This window comes from Abramis brama (genome assembly GCF_963993115.1).
Source record: "Abramis brama genome assembly, chromosome: 13".
In the NCBI taxonomy this organism is placed as follows: Eukaryota; Metazoa; Chordata; class Actinopteri; order Cypriniformes; family Leuciscidae; genus Abramis; species Abramis brama.
Genome location: NC_139975.1, coordinates 16,034,403 through 16,048,824, shown reverse-complemented (window position 1 = coordinate 16,048,824; position 14,422 = coordinate 16,034,403). Strand labels below are relative to the sequence as shown.

General features: G+C 37.4%; 1 long non-coding RNA gene across 1 annotated transcript; it reads left to right on the top strand.

The window, feature by feature from the left end:
- Window positions 1-8,448: 8,448 nt before the first annotated feature.
- On the top strand, window positions 8,449-12,996 carry LOC311095410. The gene is made up of 2 exons (XR_014608825.1): window positions 8,449-9,068; window positions 12,783-12,996. It is a non-coding gene; the product is annotated as an uncharacterized lncRNA (long non-coding RNA).
- Window positions 12,997-14,422: the final 1,426 nt, after the last annotated feature.

Here is a 14,422-nt window from a genome sequence, read left to right as displayed (position 1 = left end):
TGGCAGCAATTAAAATGCATCCGTTTGATAAATATTAGAACCTCATTGTGTAAGAAACATGGGGGGAACAGAATCTGATGGCAAACATTCCAGCTGTCGAAATCCGTTCCCCCACCTCCATGCTGAGAGATGTTGATGTAGTTGCTTAATGCTGTAGGGCTATATTCTCTACAGAACTTTCAAAGGTGTCAAACTGCTGTTCTTTTTACATTAAACAACTGTTGTTACAGGTGTCAGTTCTAGTCAAAACACATTTCACACTACAGGACTGGATCACTGAGAGGTCTATATATTTAATCTGCTAAATATCTCTCGGGCACTGGCAACGCATTGGCCCACCTCTCAGATCATGACTTTGATCATTCAAACATAGCTACTGTCACTCACATGAACGAGAACCGATTTGCCTCTGAGTTCGGGTTGTTGCCGGAGATCTCCATTACATGATTTTAGCCCTGATTTTTTTCTTGCCAACAGTTAGTGTGTGGACAGCGTAAGTAACACTTAAAAATGTCTTACTGTCATTGTATTAGAAAACAAAATATTGAAGTGGCATCTCCAAACCAATTTTTCTAAAGTTTTTTCTCACATCTCACATCTTTTTTCTTGACACACACATTATGTCATGCAATTAGGGATGCATCAATAAAAAAATTAAATAAGCTGGTAATTATTTTCATGTTCACAAGCAAGAACCACACCACAATCATGAATGTTGGAAATTATTTACTGAAGAGAATTGGGGATGAACAGGGAAAAGATGAAGTGAAAGGGGAAAATGGGGCGCTAGTCAGATGAGTTGGGGATGAATAGGGAAAGGATGAAGTGGAAGGGGAAAAGGGATGGTAGTCAAGTTGATCTGGGCGTCTGGTGCTGGCGGCCAGGAGACTCAGAGTGGGAGCATCATCTCAGTTAAATGTAGGCCTAGTGATTAGGACCCCCGATATAACCTGGAAGGGAAGAGAAGAGGGGATGATATTGATGGTTGAATGAATGAGAGAGGGTTGGGAAGGGAGGGTTCGAGAGAGCGAGCCAAACAGCACTGTAAAGGGCAGTCCGATATAAGAAGGTTTTGAGAAGTCAGGTGACTGGTTGAGGCGTAGCCCTGCTCCCAAACCTTATGGCAGATAACCAATAAATGGCTGATATTAAAATTGGTAAGTGTTTTTAAAGATTAAAAAGATAATCTTACATCCACCCAACCATCCCACTATGGTACCGACATATCATGAATACCCAGTGCAAATTCTTTTTTAAGATATATTTTGATGTAGTTGAGCCCTCTCTCTCTCTATATATGTGTGTGTGTGGAACTGACATGCTCTGATTTATGCCTACTATTCACAGATTGTTCTTTAACATTCATGATATTGTTGTGAATCATGAGTCTAATATATCTTAAAGTCACAAAGATGCTGAACAGGGTTGAAACATACATGAGTCAAATAGCAGAGCATAAGGTAGACCAAACATAATTGAGGGAGAGTAATTAACAGGCAGACTAAAACTACACAAATATCAAATATAAACATGTATACTGCAATATAACGGTAAATATCATGATATCAATAAACAAGAACAGATAAAGGTGGATGATGTACTTTTTACTAGTAACCATATGCATGATGGCAGATGGACTGCCCCCAGCTGATAACTAGCCATAATGGAATATAGATGTTATGGATATTTTTTTTCCCCTTCTGCTGCTTCTTTTTAAAAAGCTGCACAAAACAAGTAAAGTGAAATGAGAGAAGATGTGAAGTGCCCAAAGCCATGTCCTAACACAGACACAGTATTTTGGAGCTTGTTATCCATACTGAATTTACCCTTAGATGGAAACCAGGCATCTCCTGCAACCCTATCCAAACAAGTCATCTTGCACAGACACACTCTCTCCAAAAAAGAAACGAAAAAAGAGGATAATTGGAGAGTTGCAATGGGGTGGACAAAAGAAACTTGTGAGACCAGTGGCAAACGATTCATCTGTGGCCAGACTTTCAAAGATGACTGCATCTAGCTCTGGAATAACACAGGAACTTTGAAGAAATAGATACAATAACACAGTTTTACAGCATTAAGATTTAATGAGGAAAAATGCAGCATATGAAAAAAGATGTTTCACGCCTCATTGACAAAAAAAAAAAAAAAAAAAAAATCTCATTATGGAGGCTAAAGGTAGCTGGGCTTATGTGTCGATTTCTTTGTTAATTGTTTGAATGGTGTGTTTATGTAGAACAAATCCTCTGTGTCTACAAGGTAGGGAACCTAATTAAATGGCTGACACCTTAGCACATGCTAGTCAAAATCAATCACTGACAACATATAAATAAATGATGGAGTGCTGAATATTGCTTGGCTTTTATTGATGATATTAAGTGACTCTGGCATTGATTCTTTGGTTCCAAGTTAAATTTATAATTGTATCTGAAAAAGTTAACTGATTAGGAAAAGGACACTGACAGTAACCTTTGCCCGCATGGTTACTGTTGCTGTCTTAGACAACACATTCACTATGGTATTGTGAACTCTTTAGTTAGCCTAGCCTATACCCACACTACAATGACATGTCAATGAATAAATGTTTAATTAGTAACGATAAATCAATAGGGCAAATGTAAGTGTCCTTAATGTTACACTTGTTCATCTGGGAATGGCGGCAACATACAGTTTAATCCACAGGATGACTTTATAAAGATTTATTTACAGATTTTTTTTTTTTTTTTTTGTGATTTTTAATAAGGTTCAAGTAACAGCATAGATACAATACAAAATATATGCATTCACACACACACACACACAGAGAGAGAGAGAGAGAGAGAGAGAGAGAGAGAGAGAGAGAGATAGTAATAACAACAAAGTTTAAAACTATTAAAGACAATGCTGCACATTATATATATATATATATATATATATATATATATATATATATATATATAACATTTTTTGTTATATATTTGTATACCTTCATTTATACATTGGTTTCACTTTTAAGTTTATCAGACAAAGACAGAAAAAAACAATCAATCTCAGAAATAAACGTTCACTGCATGGAGGATGTGTTTTTGTCATGCACCTGTCAAATATGCGAGTAATCGCACATCTGCTACTCAAATCACAAGTGCCAGTTTTGTTTGGTTTCACAAACACTTAACCCATGACCACTTGCTATAACGGTTGCTGAATTATTTTGTTATTCAGCAAAACAGTGTCCACACACAAGGCCGCATTAATGCACGGGCTTACCTGGGCTGAAGCCCAGTGGCCTCCCAAGTTCAGGGGCCTCCCATGTTCAGGTTCATGATGAGCTGAAAAGGTCATATTGTTTTGTAACTTGTCAGGTTTTCTGTCAATCACTCTAATCGCACGTTACATGTCTGCTGATTGAGTGACCCACGTGGCCCCGTAAGCCCCGTTGACACAGCCAGCGATTTTGTCGCTGTATGTCGCTAGTCTCTATACTGTGAAGTCGCTTGTGGGCGTTGGTAGTGCTGTCGCTCTAATGTTATTGGTAGACTGCTCGTCTGGTCACATCTATACAAAACACCATCACAAGTGATACAACTATATTATTTTAATTTGACTAGGAATTAGGCTCAAAAGAAACAGTATGCTGTTGGGAGAGTGTTTTTATATTACCAGAGCCCGTCTACGGAGAGCCTTGGCACTCCCTATTAGCCCCATTGTATAGATCTTGGTTGCAGTTCCATTAGAATTCCACTGGAGGTGATCGCGGGCGAGTGCAGACTGAATGGGAGTCTATGGGGCTATACGGCTAAATGTGTATCTTTCACCCGATTGCCGTTGAGAAATCTCAGATTTTATTGTAGGTTTTGCAAGTTCAACATGGGTTATAGGTCGAAAGTTGAATGAACGAGTACTTATGTCCTTTCGATTTCTTACAGGTTGAGTTGTTGTTGCCCATAACACGCTAGCATTCTGCTAATGAACGCTGATTGGTCAGTGAAGGACTGATTACGACCAGAGATACCGCTTGATGGCATCGTGGCATCCGAAGCGGGACCAGAAACAAACAAAACAAAAACTCTTCTAGCACGTGTATTTACCTGTGTCAGCTGTGTGGTCGATGCCTCAAGTGAAAAGAAAGTGCAGAGCGCGAAAGCACCAAAGTGACTGAAGGATTGCCATAAAGCTGTATGTCTGGTCGTACGATGTGTATGACATCATTGACATTTTAAAAGACTTTTTAAAGCAAATAAGTGACTCTAAAAAATCTAACACCCAGCAATGTGTAATTTCTTTGCATCTCCTTTCGAATACAACATTCAAATTACTAGACAAAAAATTATATCCTGAGAAAAGTGGATTTTGAGGGGTATTTCGCCATAGACCTCCATTCATTCTGCACTCGCCTGCGAGCGCCCCCGCATGGACAGAGGCGTGTTACTGCAGCCAGTCCAGAAACCGGAAGTAAGCAGAGAGTGCCAATTCTCTTCCTATTAGACATTCTCTGATATTACCACACAGCAGTGTTCAGTGGATTAAATAATTTACTAGATTAACGATCGATCAATCTACAAATTAAACTCACTCATACTGTCATAAATTACTAAAACGTCATCCGAATTTGACAAATAATCAATTTTCTTGTCCCTAATAGTCAACATAATGCAGGGGAAACTGTAAAATGAACTGCAGCAGTGCTAAACTTGCATCATAAAACTACAACACTCGAACGGTATGAATTAAACGTAAATGTATGAATTAAACTCACTGAGACTGTCGACAGTTTCTTTTCCATGCATCATTTTATTATATCCATGTTTGTGGTTAGTTAGAGTCAAATCATATAAAACAGTGAAATCGCCCTCGCACTCTTCTGTCTTGCCTGCACTGCACTCGAGACGGTGACGGGAGCTGAGCTCCACTGAAAGGCTTCTTTCCTATTGGTTGTCGCTCGCAAAAATCGCTTCTCATTTGCATAAAGTTGAAATTTCTCAATTGTGATGTAGATTACCTAGATATTACACTTTTTTAAAATGAGACTCTATAAATCGAGGGGATGGGGGGCCTACAAAACCTCTCAGCCCCGGGGCCTAACATTAGGTTAAGGCGGCTCTGGTGAGTCGTTCGATCTACAAACAATATAATCTCAGTAGCGGTTTCATAAAATGAAATAGTCGGTCAAAAAGAGTTACAAAACAACCTCTTGAATCAATTTTTTTTTTTTTTTTCTGTCAGATAATCATTCAGAGCCATTACTAAGTGGATAGACATGTTTGATTCAAAACGAACCAAGATTTACTTGTTGTTGAGTAATTAAAGATACATACATATTCACATTTTTAAATATATTAAAAATAATAATGGTATTATAAGAAACATGTACCTTTTGAAAATAAATACTGTCTATAAGCCTATGAGGTTGAAATGACTAAGAAAAACGTAGCTTGCTTTTTTTTTTATTAGAAAGCTATAAAACAGAAATGCCACAAATACATTCATACTGGAATACATGTATACTAAATACAACTAGAGACATATCCTAGAAAGCTAACTTAATTTGACAGTCTATAAAAGATCACTTCATCAGCACAGAGCAGTAAAAGTTAAAGAAGATATGAACTCAATGAATCACTTTTTAACAAACCTTTATCAAGTGATCCTGTAATTTATCATTTAAAAGTTTTCAATGTCTTTTTTGTCTGGAACCCTGAGACGAGGGTTGCTAACAGTCCATATGCATTTGTCAGTAAGAAGCAGGCTGTAACTACATATTTTGTTATTCACAATGTTAAAATGTTAGTTCATGTCATAAGACTTGATTTTTAGCTCCCTTGGTGTATATATATATATATATATATATATATATATATATATATATATATATATATATATATAAAACAATAATTCAGCAACCGTTATAGCAAGTGGTCATGGGTTAAGTGTTTGTGAAACCAAACAAAACTGGCACTTGTGATTTGAGTAGCAGATGTGCGATTACTCTCATATTTGACAGGTGCATGACAAAAACACGTCCTCCATGCAGTGAACGTTTATTTCTGAGATTGATTGTTTTTTTCTGTCTTTGTCTGATAAACTTAAAAGTGAAATATATATATATATATATTTTTTTTTATTATTATTATTTTTTTTTTATTATTATTTTTTCTTTTTTTTAATTTTAAAAAAACATTTTTTACAGTGACTGAGAGGGGACATCTTTGGTTCACTTAGTTTTGTCATGGCCATTACATATTAACTTGTGGGAATGTGACATTTTGTCTAGGTAACGACCTTATGTTGTGGCCACGCGATGTGAAGTTGTGGCCTTGAGATCCTATGTTGACTTGAGGGAACTCAACAGGTTTAGGCTACGCCAGTATGTGTCGATTAGTGGGCATCTGTTTGTTTACCACTATTTGGCCGAGATACAGCTATTTGAATATCTGGAATATGAGGGTGCAAAAAAATCTAAACATAGAGAAAATCACCTTTACAGTTGTCCATTTATGTTCGCAAATTTGCTGCGTTCACTCACAAATATATATATATATATATATATATATATATATATATATATATTTTTTTTTTTTTAACTGTAGGCAATTTACACAATATCTTTATGGAACATGATCTTTACTTAATATCCTAATGATTTTTGGCATAAAAGAAAAATCGCTAATTTTGACCCATACAATGCATTGTTTGCTATTGCCACAAATATGCGACTTGTGACTGGTTTTGTGGTCCAGGGTCACAATATGTATGAGAAAAAGTGTAGAGTGGTAAAGTAACAGAGCGAAAAAAAAATCTAAATATACCCACATAGGCATATTTTTGAAAAGATTAAAAACAATCAAAATAAGGATATGACATCAAAGGGCTATGAGGAGACTTGGCCCGGCTCCTTTCTTGTGACCACGGTGTGAATCTTTCATCTCACACTACCTAATTATCTTCCCCTTTTTTGCAATCACATCTTGTTTGACAACAATACACCCTCACTAATTTGTCTCTTGTTTTCCGAATATCAATCTGATGCAAGCAGAACATAAAATAAATAAATAAATAAATAATATTGTACATGCGGTAAATGAAGAAATATAGCTAATTAGTACATTTTCATATGCAAATGGTTCAAATGTTTATTTCTGATATCATTAGACGGTATCGGTTCCTTTTTACCTCAAATTGGCAGGATGTCTCTGGAAAAAAAGCACAAGCTGCCACGACCATTAATCTCATTTTTACCCAGCAATTAAATACTTTTATTCAAGTTAACTAATCAGCAAGCATGGAGTAAACGTTCTGTTAAATTTATTTGCTTCTGTGTAAAAAAACAAAACAATTCTGAAGTATTCAATATCGTCATCATGGCTGTTGTCCCAGAAAGCTCATCTCTGCATTGGGGGCTGAACCCCTGTGCAGCTCAGTTATTCTGATCAATTCGTTTAATTTACTCTACACTTCGATCCCCACCAGCAGTCATTTCAGCTGCTGTATGGCTCATCCTGGGAAGATAATTATTATCGGATTGTTACAAGAGTGAGATTTAAACTCAGCTTGGAACCGCTGGAATCTTGTCAAATGGCGGAACGTTAGACAGGAGTAGTGATACCTAGATAAACTTAACTTCAAATGCTGTGCGAACTTCACAAAGATGTTGTACTCATACAGTGACCAACATTTCTATGGATTTAAATTTTTAAAGGCCAATTTCTAAAGGTGTAGCCACATTGAAATAAACTGTCTCTTTTCATTGTTGTTTCTTGTACTGTAAATTCCCAGAGTATTTTAGCAGATGCTGTTTGATCAGAGAAAGTTTATATTCAGTGTGGGGCTTGTAATAAGCTAAAAGTAGCAATGCTGCTAACTAAAGTTCTTTAGTCAGTATCAGCTGTTTTCAAATGAATAACTTTTGCAACAAGATACTTTTTCCAATGAGCAATTCAGATGCTTCATTAAAAAAGAAATCAGTTTAAAAAAGTCCCAGTAGCACTTTGACTTTTTCTCTGAAGCAATATTCAAAATATAATATTTATTACAATAATTCTACATATTTATATTACTAATGTAACCGACAAAAAAATGAAAAATAAAAAAATAAATGTGTAGTTGAGATCAATGTCATGTAGTGCTAGTGCTGCATATATGATGTATAAAGATACCTGTTCAATTCTGTTACATTATGATGCTGGCCCTTTAAGATTTCGGTGAATAAGATGTCATCTGGGAGTTAGTCTCTAAGTTAGTGGAGGTAGTCTCTAAAACACCAAAAGTGTGAAAAATATTCACTTGTATTAGCCCAATATTTAATTGTTGTTGATATATATATATATATATATATATATATATATATATATATATATATATATATATATTTGATATGGGAGATTTCTATACATTTCATGCAGGTGTAACCTGTGGGGAAATTGGGTAATATAATAAACCAGACAAAGTCAGTGGTTTGTTAAATTTGTTTATTTTCATATTGTATATTTTTCTAGTTCTGTAAAAAGAAATGTACATTGTTATTGTTACTTGACATGTAAGATGTTTATTTTATTTTATAAAGTGAAAGTTGCATAGGCTTACTGGTTGTGTTGTGCAAGTGCCGAAGAAGAGAGGAATGACGTCAGACGAGGAAGAGAAGAGAGTAGAGAGAGCACGAGGAATAGAGACCGTAATATGTGAATAACATATTTCTCTGGTAACATCTGATAGATTAGGGTGACTAATTCTGACGAACTATCGGATGATATCTGAATGCTGAACAGTGCTTTGACGAAGAGCTCAATTCAGTTTGTTTACGGACAGTTTGAAGTTTGACGCAAGCTGCTGACTGTGAGCGCGTGTGCGGCGTGGGACGAGAGACTGCCTGTTTGTTGACTAAACGGACCGGGGCTACAGTCTGGGTCATTCGATTGCATAGAGAGAGCTGCATCGGGACCGAGACAACGCACGTGATCGACGGGGACGGTGCTGTTGTGCAACACACGTGGTGAGCGCATTCTTTTTATTTTATTTTGCTCTAAGGAGTGAAGCAGCCACAAGTTTTAGGCTACAACGAACCCGAGCGTCGATTCAGGCCTGCTACGAGAACTGTGGTATTTTTTATTTTATTTTGATTATTAGTATTTGCCAGCTATTAGTTTTAGGAATTAGCATACACTGTCAATCATCTTTTGGTTGTTTATTAATTCATATTCTTGTGTGATTATTTTATTTTACATTCAGTAAAGAGCTTTATTTGTTTCAATTGTTGTTGCTATTGTTATTTCATTTTCATTCTATAACTCTGTGTTTATTTGAGAACCACAGTAACCTGATTAATCATTTACCCTAATTAAAATAAATATAGAATTTGGTTGAATACTAGATCTAAAAGAACTCAGGTTAGCCTTCCCCCATAAACAACTGTTGGGGGCGCTACAGAAGTGTTATGGAATTTTAGCTTTTTTGCTTTTCCTAGATTTAAGAATGGAAACTAATTCCAGGGTTTTTTTCTGTCTTTAACATTTTTTGTCCTGTTCTGTTTCCTAAAACATTTTCAACCACGAAAAGCCAAAGCTATTTTTAATGCTGTGTTCCTATGGTCACAGTAGGAAATAAAAGACCCTAAATTTAAGTTTGCCTGTGTATTGGACCTTTTATTCCTCTGACAGCAAGCTGTTAGCCCGGCAACACTTATTTTTGGTACCAGGAGTGGTCTCCTTGCTAGCTGTTGGGGTTTTAGTTGGGTTGGTGGCATACTGATATAGACAATGGTAGTGATGAAGACCTTTCACAGACAAGGAAAGGGTCACAAAGTGCTTTACAGTAAAAAAAAAAAAAAAAAATGAATAATAGGAGTTCAGAGCCATCGCCAAGAGGGTCTACAACGAGTGGTGTGGTGTGCCTGGAGAGATGTTGAGGGAGCAAGGCATTGGTGTTCTGAAGCAGGAAGTTGCTCACATTGTCAAAGAGGGTGAAGGGGACCACACAAGGCAGAGAGCTTCAAGTGAACCTGTCTGCAAACTGTTACTGTTGTGTGGCAGTTGTGCAGTCTGAGCCAGAGACTGCATCGAAACATGGACCAGGACCCAAGTCTGCTTGACGCTCAAGCTGGAACCAGCCACAATGTGGATGGGGCAGAGGCTGTGGACCATGGTGATAGAGGGAACCCAGTGGCACAGTTCCAGTCACATATTTTGGAGCTGGGGCAAAAACATGACCAAGTACTGTTTTCTCTTGCCAACATGAATAAGATAAATGAGAGATAAAACAACCTCAGGAGCTGTTTCCTTATTTAAGGGGTGCTTTTAGAGATAAATGCACAACACCACAGCTGTAACATGTATTTTATTTATGCAGACAATCAGATGGGGAAGATTTTACCATGCTTTGTCTCAACTTTTGAATGCTGCTCTCCAGTAGTCCTCTCATGCTGTGTCTGACCCACGGCTAGCTCTCAGAGACCAGTTCATTGAAGGGGTGCAAGACTGGCACATTTTTCATCAGAGGATGTTTGGTTGCTTCCTAAGACTCCGGTGGGTGTACTTGGCCATTGTCAATGCATGGAGAGTAACCACTGTGAAGTGAGGTTTCAACGCATGATCAACCACTGATCAAGAAGAAATGAGCATTGATCAAGAAGTTAGACAAGAGCCTGACAGTGACATGGGACACCTGTTAGATGGACAGAGCAACAGACTGAGCTAGGTGTACTTTTGAAGAAATATGATGATGTGTTTGCAGTCTGTGAAGAGGACTTTGGGTACACGGACAGGGTGAAGCATGAGATCCATTTGGTGGATGATACTCCAGTTGCCCAACCGTACCGACAGTTTGAAGAAGTCAGGGAGCATATTTCCAAGTTGCTCAGAAAAGGTGTCATACACGAGAGTTCCAGTTCAATTGTGCTTGTGTGGAAGGCTGATGGGAGTCTCAGACTTTGTGTGGACTATAGTAAATTAAATGCTAAGACCAGATGTGATGCTTTCCCATTACCACGCATAGATGAGAGTCTGGATGCGTTGGGTGGAGCAGAGTTTTTTTGACAATAGACCTCGCCAGTGGCTATCATCAAGTTGCCGTACCTGAGAAAGTCCGCCACAAGACCACATTTATCACTCCATTGGGGCTATATGAGTATTATTGCAGGCCTTTCGGGCTTTGTAACGTGTATAAAGTGATAGAGGTCCAAGGATCAACGTGTGTGGTAGAGCCTATAGAAGGAGGATAAGAAGGGTACACCGATCCAATCTCAGACTTTGCATAAATAAGGTTTTGAGTGCAGATCACCGCTATATTTTTGAAGCAATTAAATAGATTTAAGTACCAAAGCAAGATACAAGGTATGACACGAGAGAACGTGGTGTAAACGACAAAATTTTCAGTGTCACGTGATCCTTCAGAGCTCATTCTAATATGCTGATTTATAAAGATTATTTGATGAATATAAAGTTCAAAAGAACAGCATTTATTTTAAATAGAACTTCCTGACCCAAAACTTTTGAGCGGTAGTGTGCTTTAATAATACAAAAAACAATAATATAAATGTAAAATACAGTATTGTGTGCTAGCTGTGAATACAGTGTGTAGGCAGCCTGGCTGTAGTTTATACTTTAAATTATTAATTGTCTGTATCTTGACAAGTTACAGTTTCAAAGCAGCTTCCAACACTGGTCATATTGCATCAGAGCCTTTCTTATACAACAGAGCAACACAGAACATTCCCTTTAGGTCTAAGGATGGTTGTATTGATGTCAGGTTGAAAACTATTTCAAGTACCCTCCTCTGAACATAAAGTTTGCATTTATTTAATGTGGGTGGCTGTCCTGTTGTGTTAAATTTTTACTCAGTATCTTTTTTTTTTCTTTTTTCTTTTTTTTATATATATTTTTATTCTTTAACCATGAGGACAGGGCTTGCTGGTGGAGCTGATAGTGGTGGGAGGCAGAAAGTGGCTGACATCTGTTTCATTCAGATTGTGGGACTCTCAGGAGTGCGCTTTTAAAAAACTCATTCATAGACAATAGAGCTCAAATGCATTTTAATGGCTAATTAATGCCCGAAAACAAACAGACACCAAAACAGTGCAACAGTAAGGGCTCCTCTCTCTCTGGGCTCTCTGGTTATTTTAAAGTAATTTATTTAATTCTGAATGTAAGTTCTGAAAATATTTTTTTCTTATTCTTCATGGAAATCAAAGTGTCTATTTATCTGCCTAGTTCATTGATCAAACATGATTCAAACCTGAACTGTGGGAGCAATGATGAGAGCTGATGGATGTCTTAGTACATCAAATAGAAGACTGTGCAAGATAATAGAAAACATTGAAATATAGAAATCCCCATTAAAATATAGAGACAGAGATAGATACTCTATTTGTTTGCAATAACCAATGCTACCAATGTAGCTCTGTGCAAGCACTGTTTCAATAACCAGTTACCTAATTCCTACTGCCTACTCTCAAACAAAGGGACGAGGGACATATTATACTTCACGTCAGCCGTGTGCTTCTTTACAAGGTATTATTTTTTCCTATTTGCATGCTGCTATGTATTTCCTGTACAAGACAGCCAGTACGGTACTCATTTTCTATGTGTTATTCATTTGCAATTCTTTTCAACTGAATTCTCTTCTACTGAGTGTCAGAAATGTAAGGGAAGTCACTGAAATCACATCTGTTCCAGTGTGGTTTTACACCATCTGCAGCTTTGTTCCAAATAGAAGAATGTGCTAGAAACTATCAAAGGATAGTTGAAAATTGTTTATAGGATTAGTTCACCCAAAAATGAAAATTCTGTCATTAATTACTCACCCTTGTGTCGGTCCAGGATGGTTCCTTCCCCTGCATTCTCCCCACCACCACCAGGATGGTCCTTTCCCATACCTCCCAGGGGGCAGGCTGCGCCCCTGCCTTCGTCTTCTGGCAGGAAATGCAGATTCCGTACCCTCGGATTACGGGCTACAGACGGGGCCTACGCCAAAGAGCTTTATATCATAATATTTGCTTGCTGGGCTGTTAATAAATGTATACTTGTTACGGTATTTTGCCTCCCCTGAGTCTTTCTGGTAGAACTGCTAATAGTCTTACAAAATAGTCATACATTTTTTTTCTTTAAGACTGTTCATAACTTTAAGTCAGTTACATAAAAACGTAGATTAGTCTAATTTGATACAGAAAAGTAAGACTGATTATCCCTAGCTAACTGCTAGATGGTCAAACTAGTTCTTAAGACAGTCTTAACATAATTGCTATGTTTATGCAACTGGCCCCTGTATGCAATGACTGTCTAAAAACATAAAGCCTTTTTGGGTCAAGGATTCAGTAAAGGTAATTTATCTGCAACAGAACTTTGTGACAATGATTTTGATTTAGAGAAAATAGCAATCAGCGGAGGAAAATTTAAAATTATTCATGAGCCTGTGATTCTTTTAAACCCCATTGTAATTAGTTGCAAAAGCTATACATCATAAATATCATATATATATGAAGAGTTCAGATGCAAAAGCCTCTAAGTGCCATCTGAAATTTTCTTCTAGAATGATCATTTTTATCAAGCTCGTATATTTAAGTTCAGTAATTTCACTTAAATGACAATTAATAGGTAATCTTCATTGCCATTTAAGTGAAATTACTGAACTTAAATATAAGAGCTTGATAAAAATTATCATTCTAGAAGATAATTCCAGATGGCACTTAAGAGGCTTTTGCATCTGAACTCTTCATATGTCCCCCAAAGTCATAGGGTGCTTCTCAATTCTTATTTGTGCATCCTCGTTTCCTCTCCTCGCTTCCTTTCCTCGCGTCTCAGCTCCGCCCCCTGTAGGATGCAAGGGAAGGCTGCAAGGAAAAGACGCGAGGACGGAGGGATCGAATGAAAGCTTTTTTTATACATTGGAATCCGTGATCACTCGAGCGTCACTTCATCGCGTCATCAGCAGCGCTCAGAGGATCTGCCCTCATGTTGTTGAAATTTGTTTATTTAAGAAATTCATAATAAATAATAATAAAGAAAGATACCCTGTTGAAATATGTGAGGTGTGTGGTTTATATAAACTGCAAAAGTAAAGTATAAATCAAAATTATTGTGACCGATGTGAAGGGGGAGGAGAATTTATACGTGCGTCACGTTTTAGTCGATAAAACTCTTCCGCATAGGATGCACCTGTGTATCCTCGCTCATGACTCCTCTGGAAGCTTCCTCACTCCTCGATCCTCGACTCCTCGCAGTGCAATTAGAGAATTGAGATGTCCTTCAAGATGGCTGTGCTCGATCGGTTTCCGGGTCATAGGATGGAGGACGGAGGAGAGAGGAGACGAGGAGGGATATTGAGAAGCACCCATAGAATTCCATATACACAAAGCGTTTTAAAATCTCATTACCCACAAAGGCACATTTCATCTCCAAAGGCATTTTCTTTGTATCACACAAACCATTTGTAATAAAAAAGTGTGATGATCCTAAAAAAA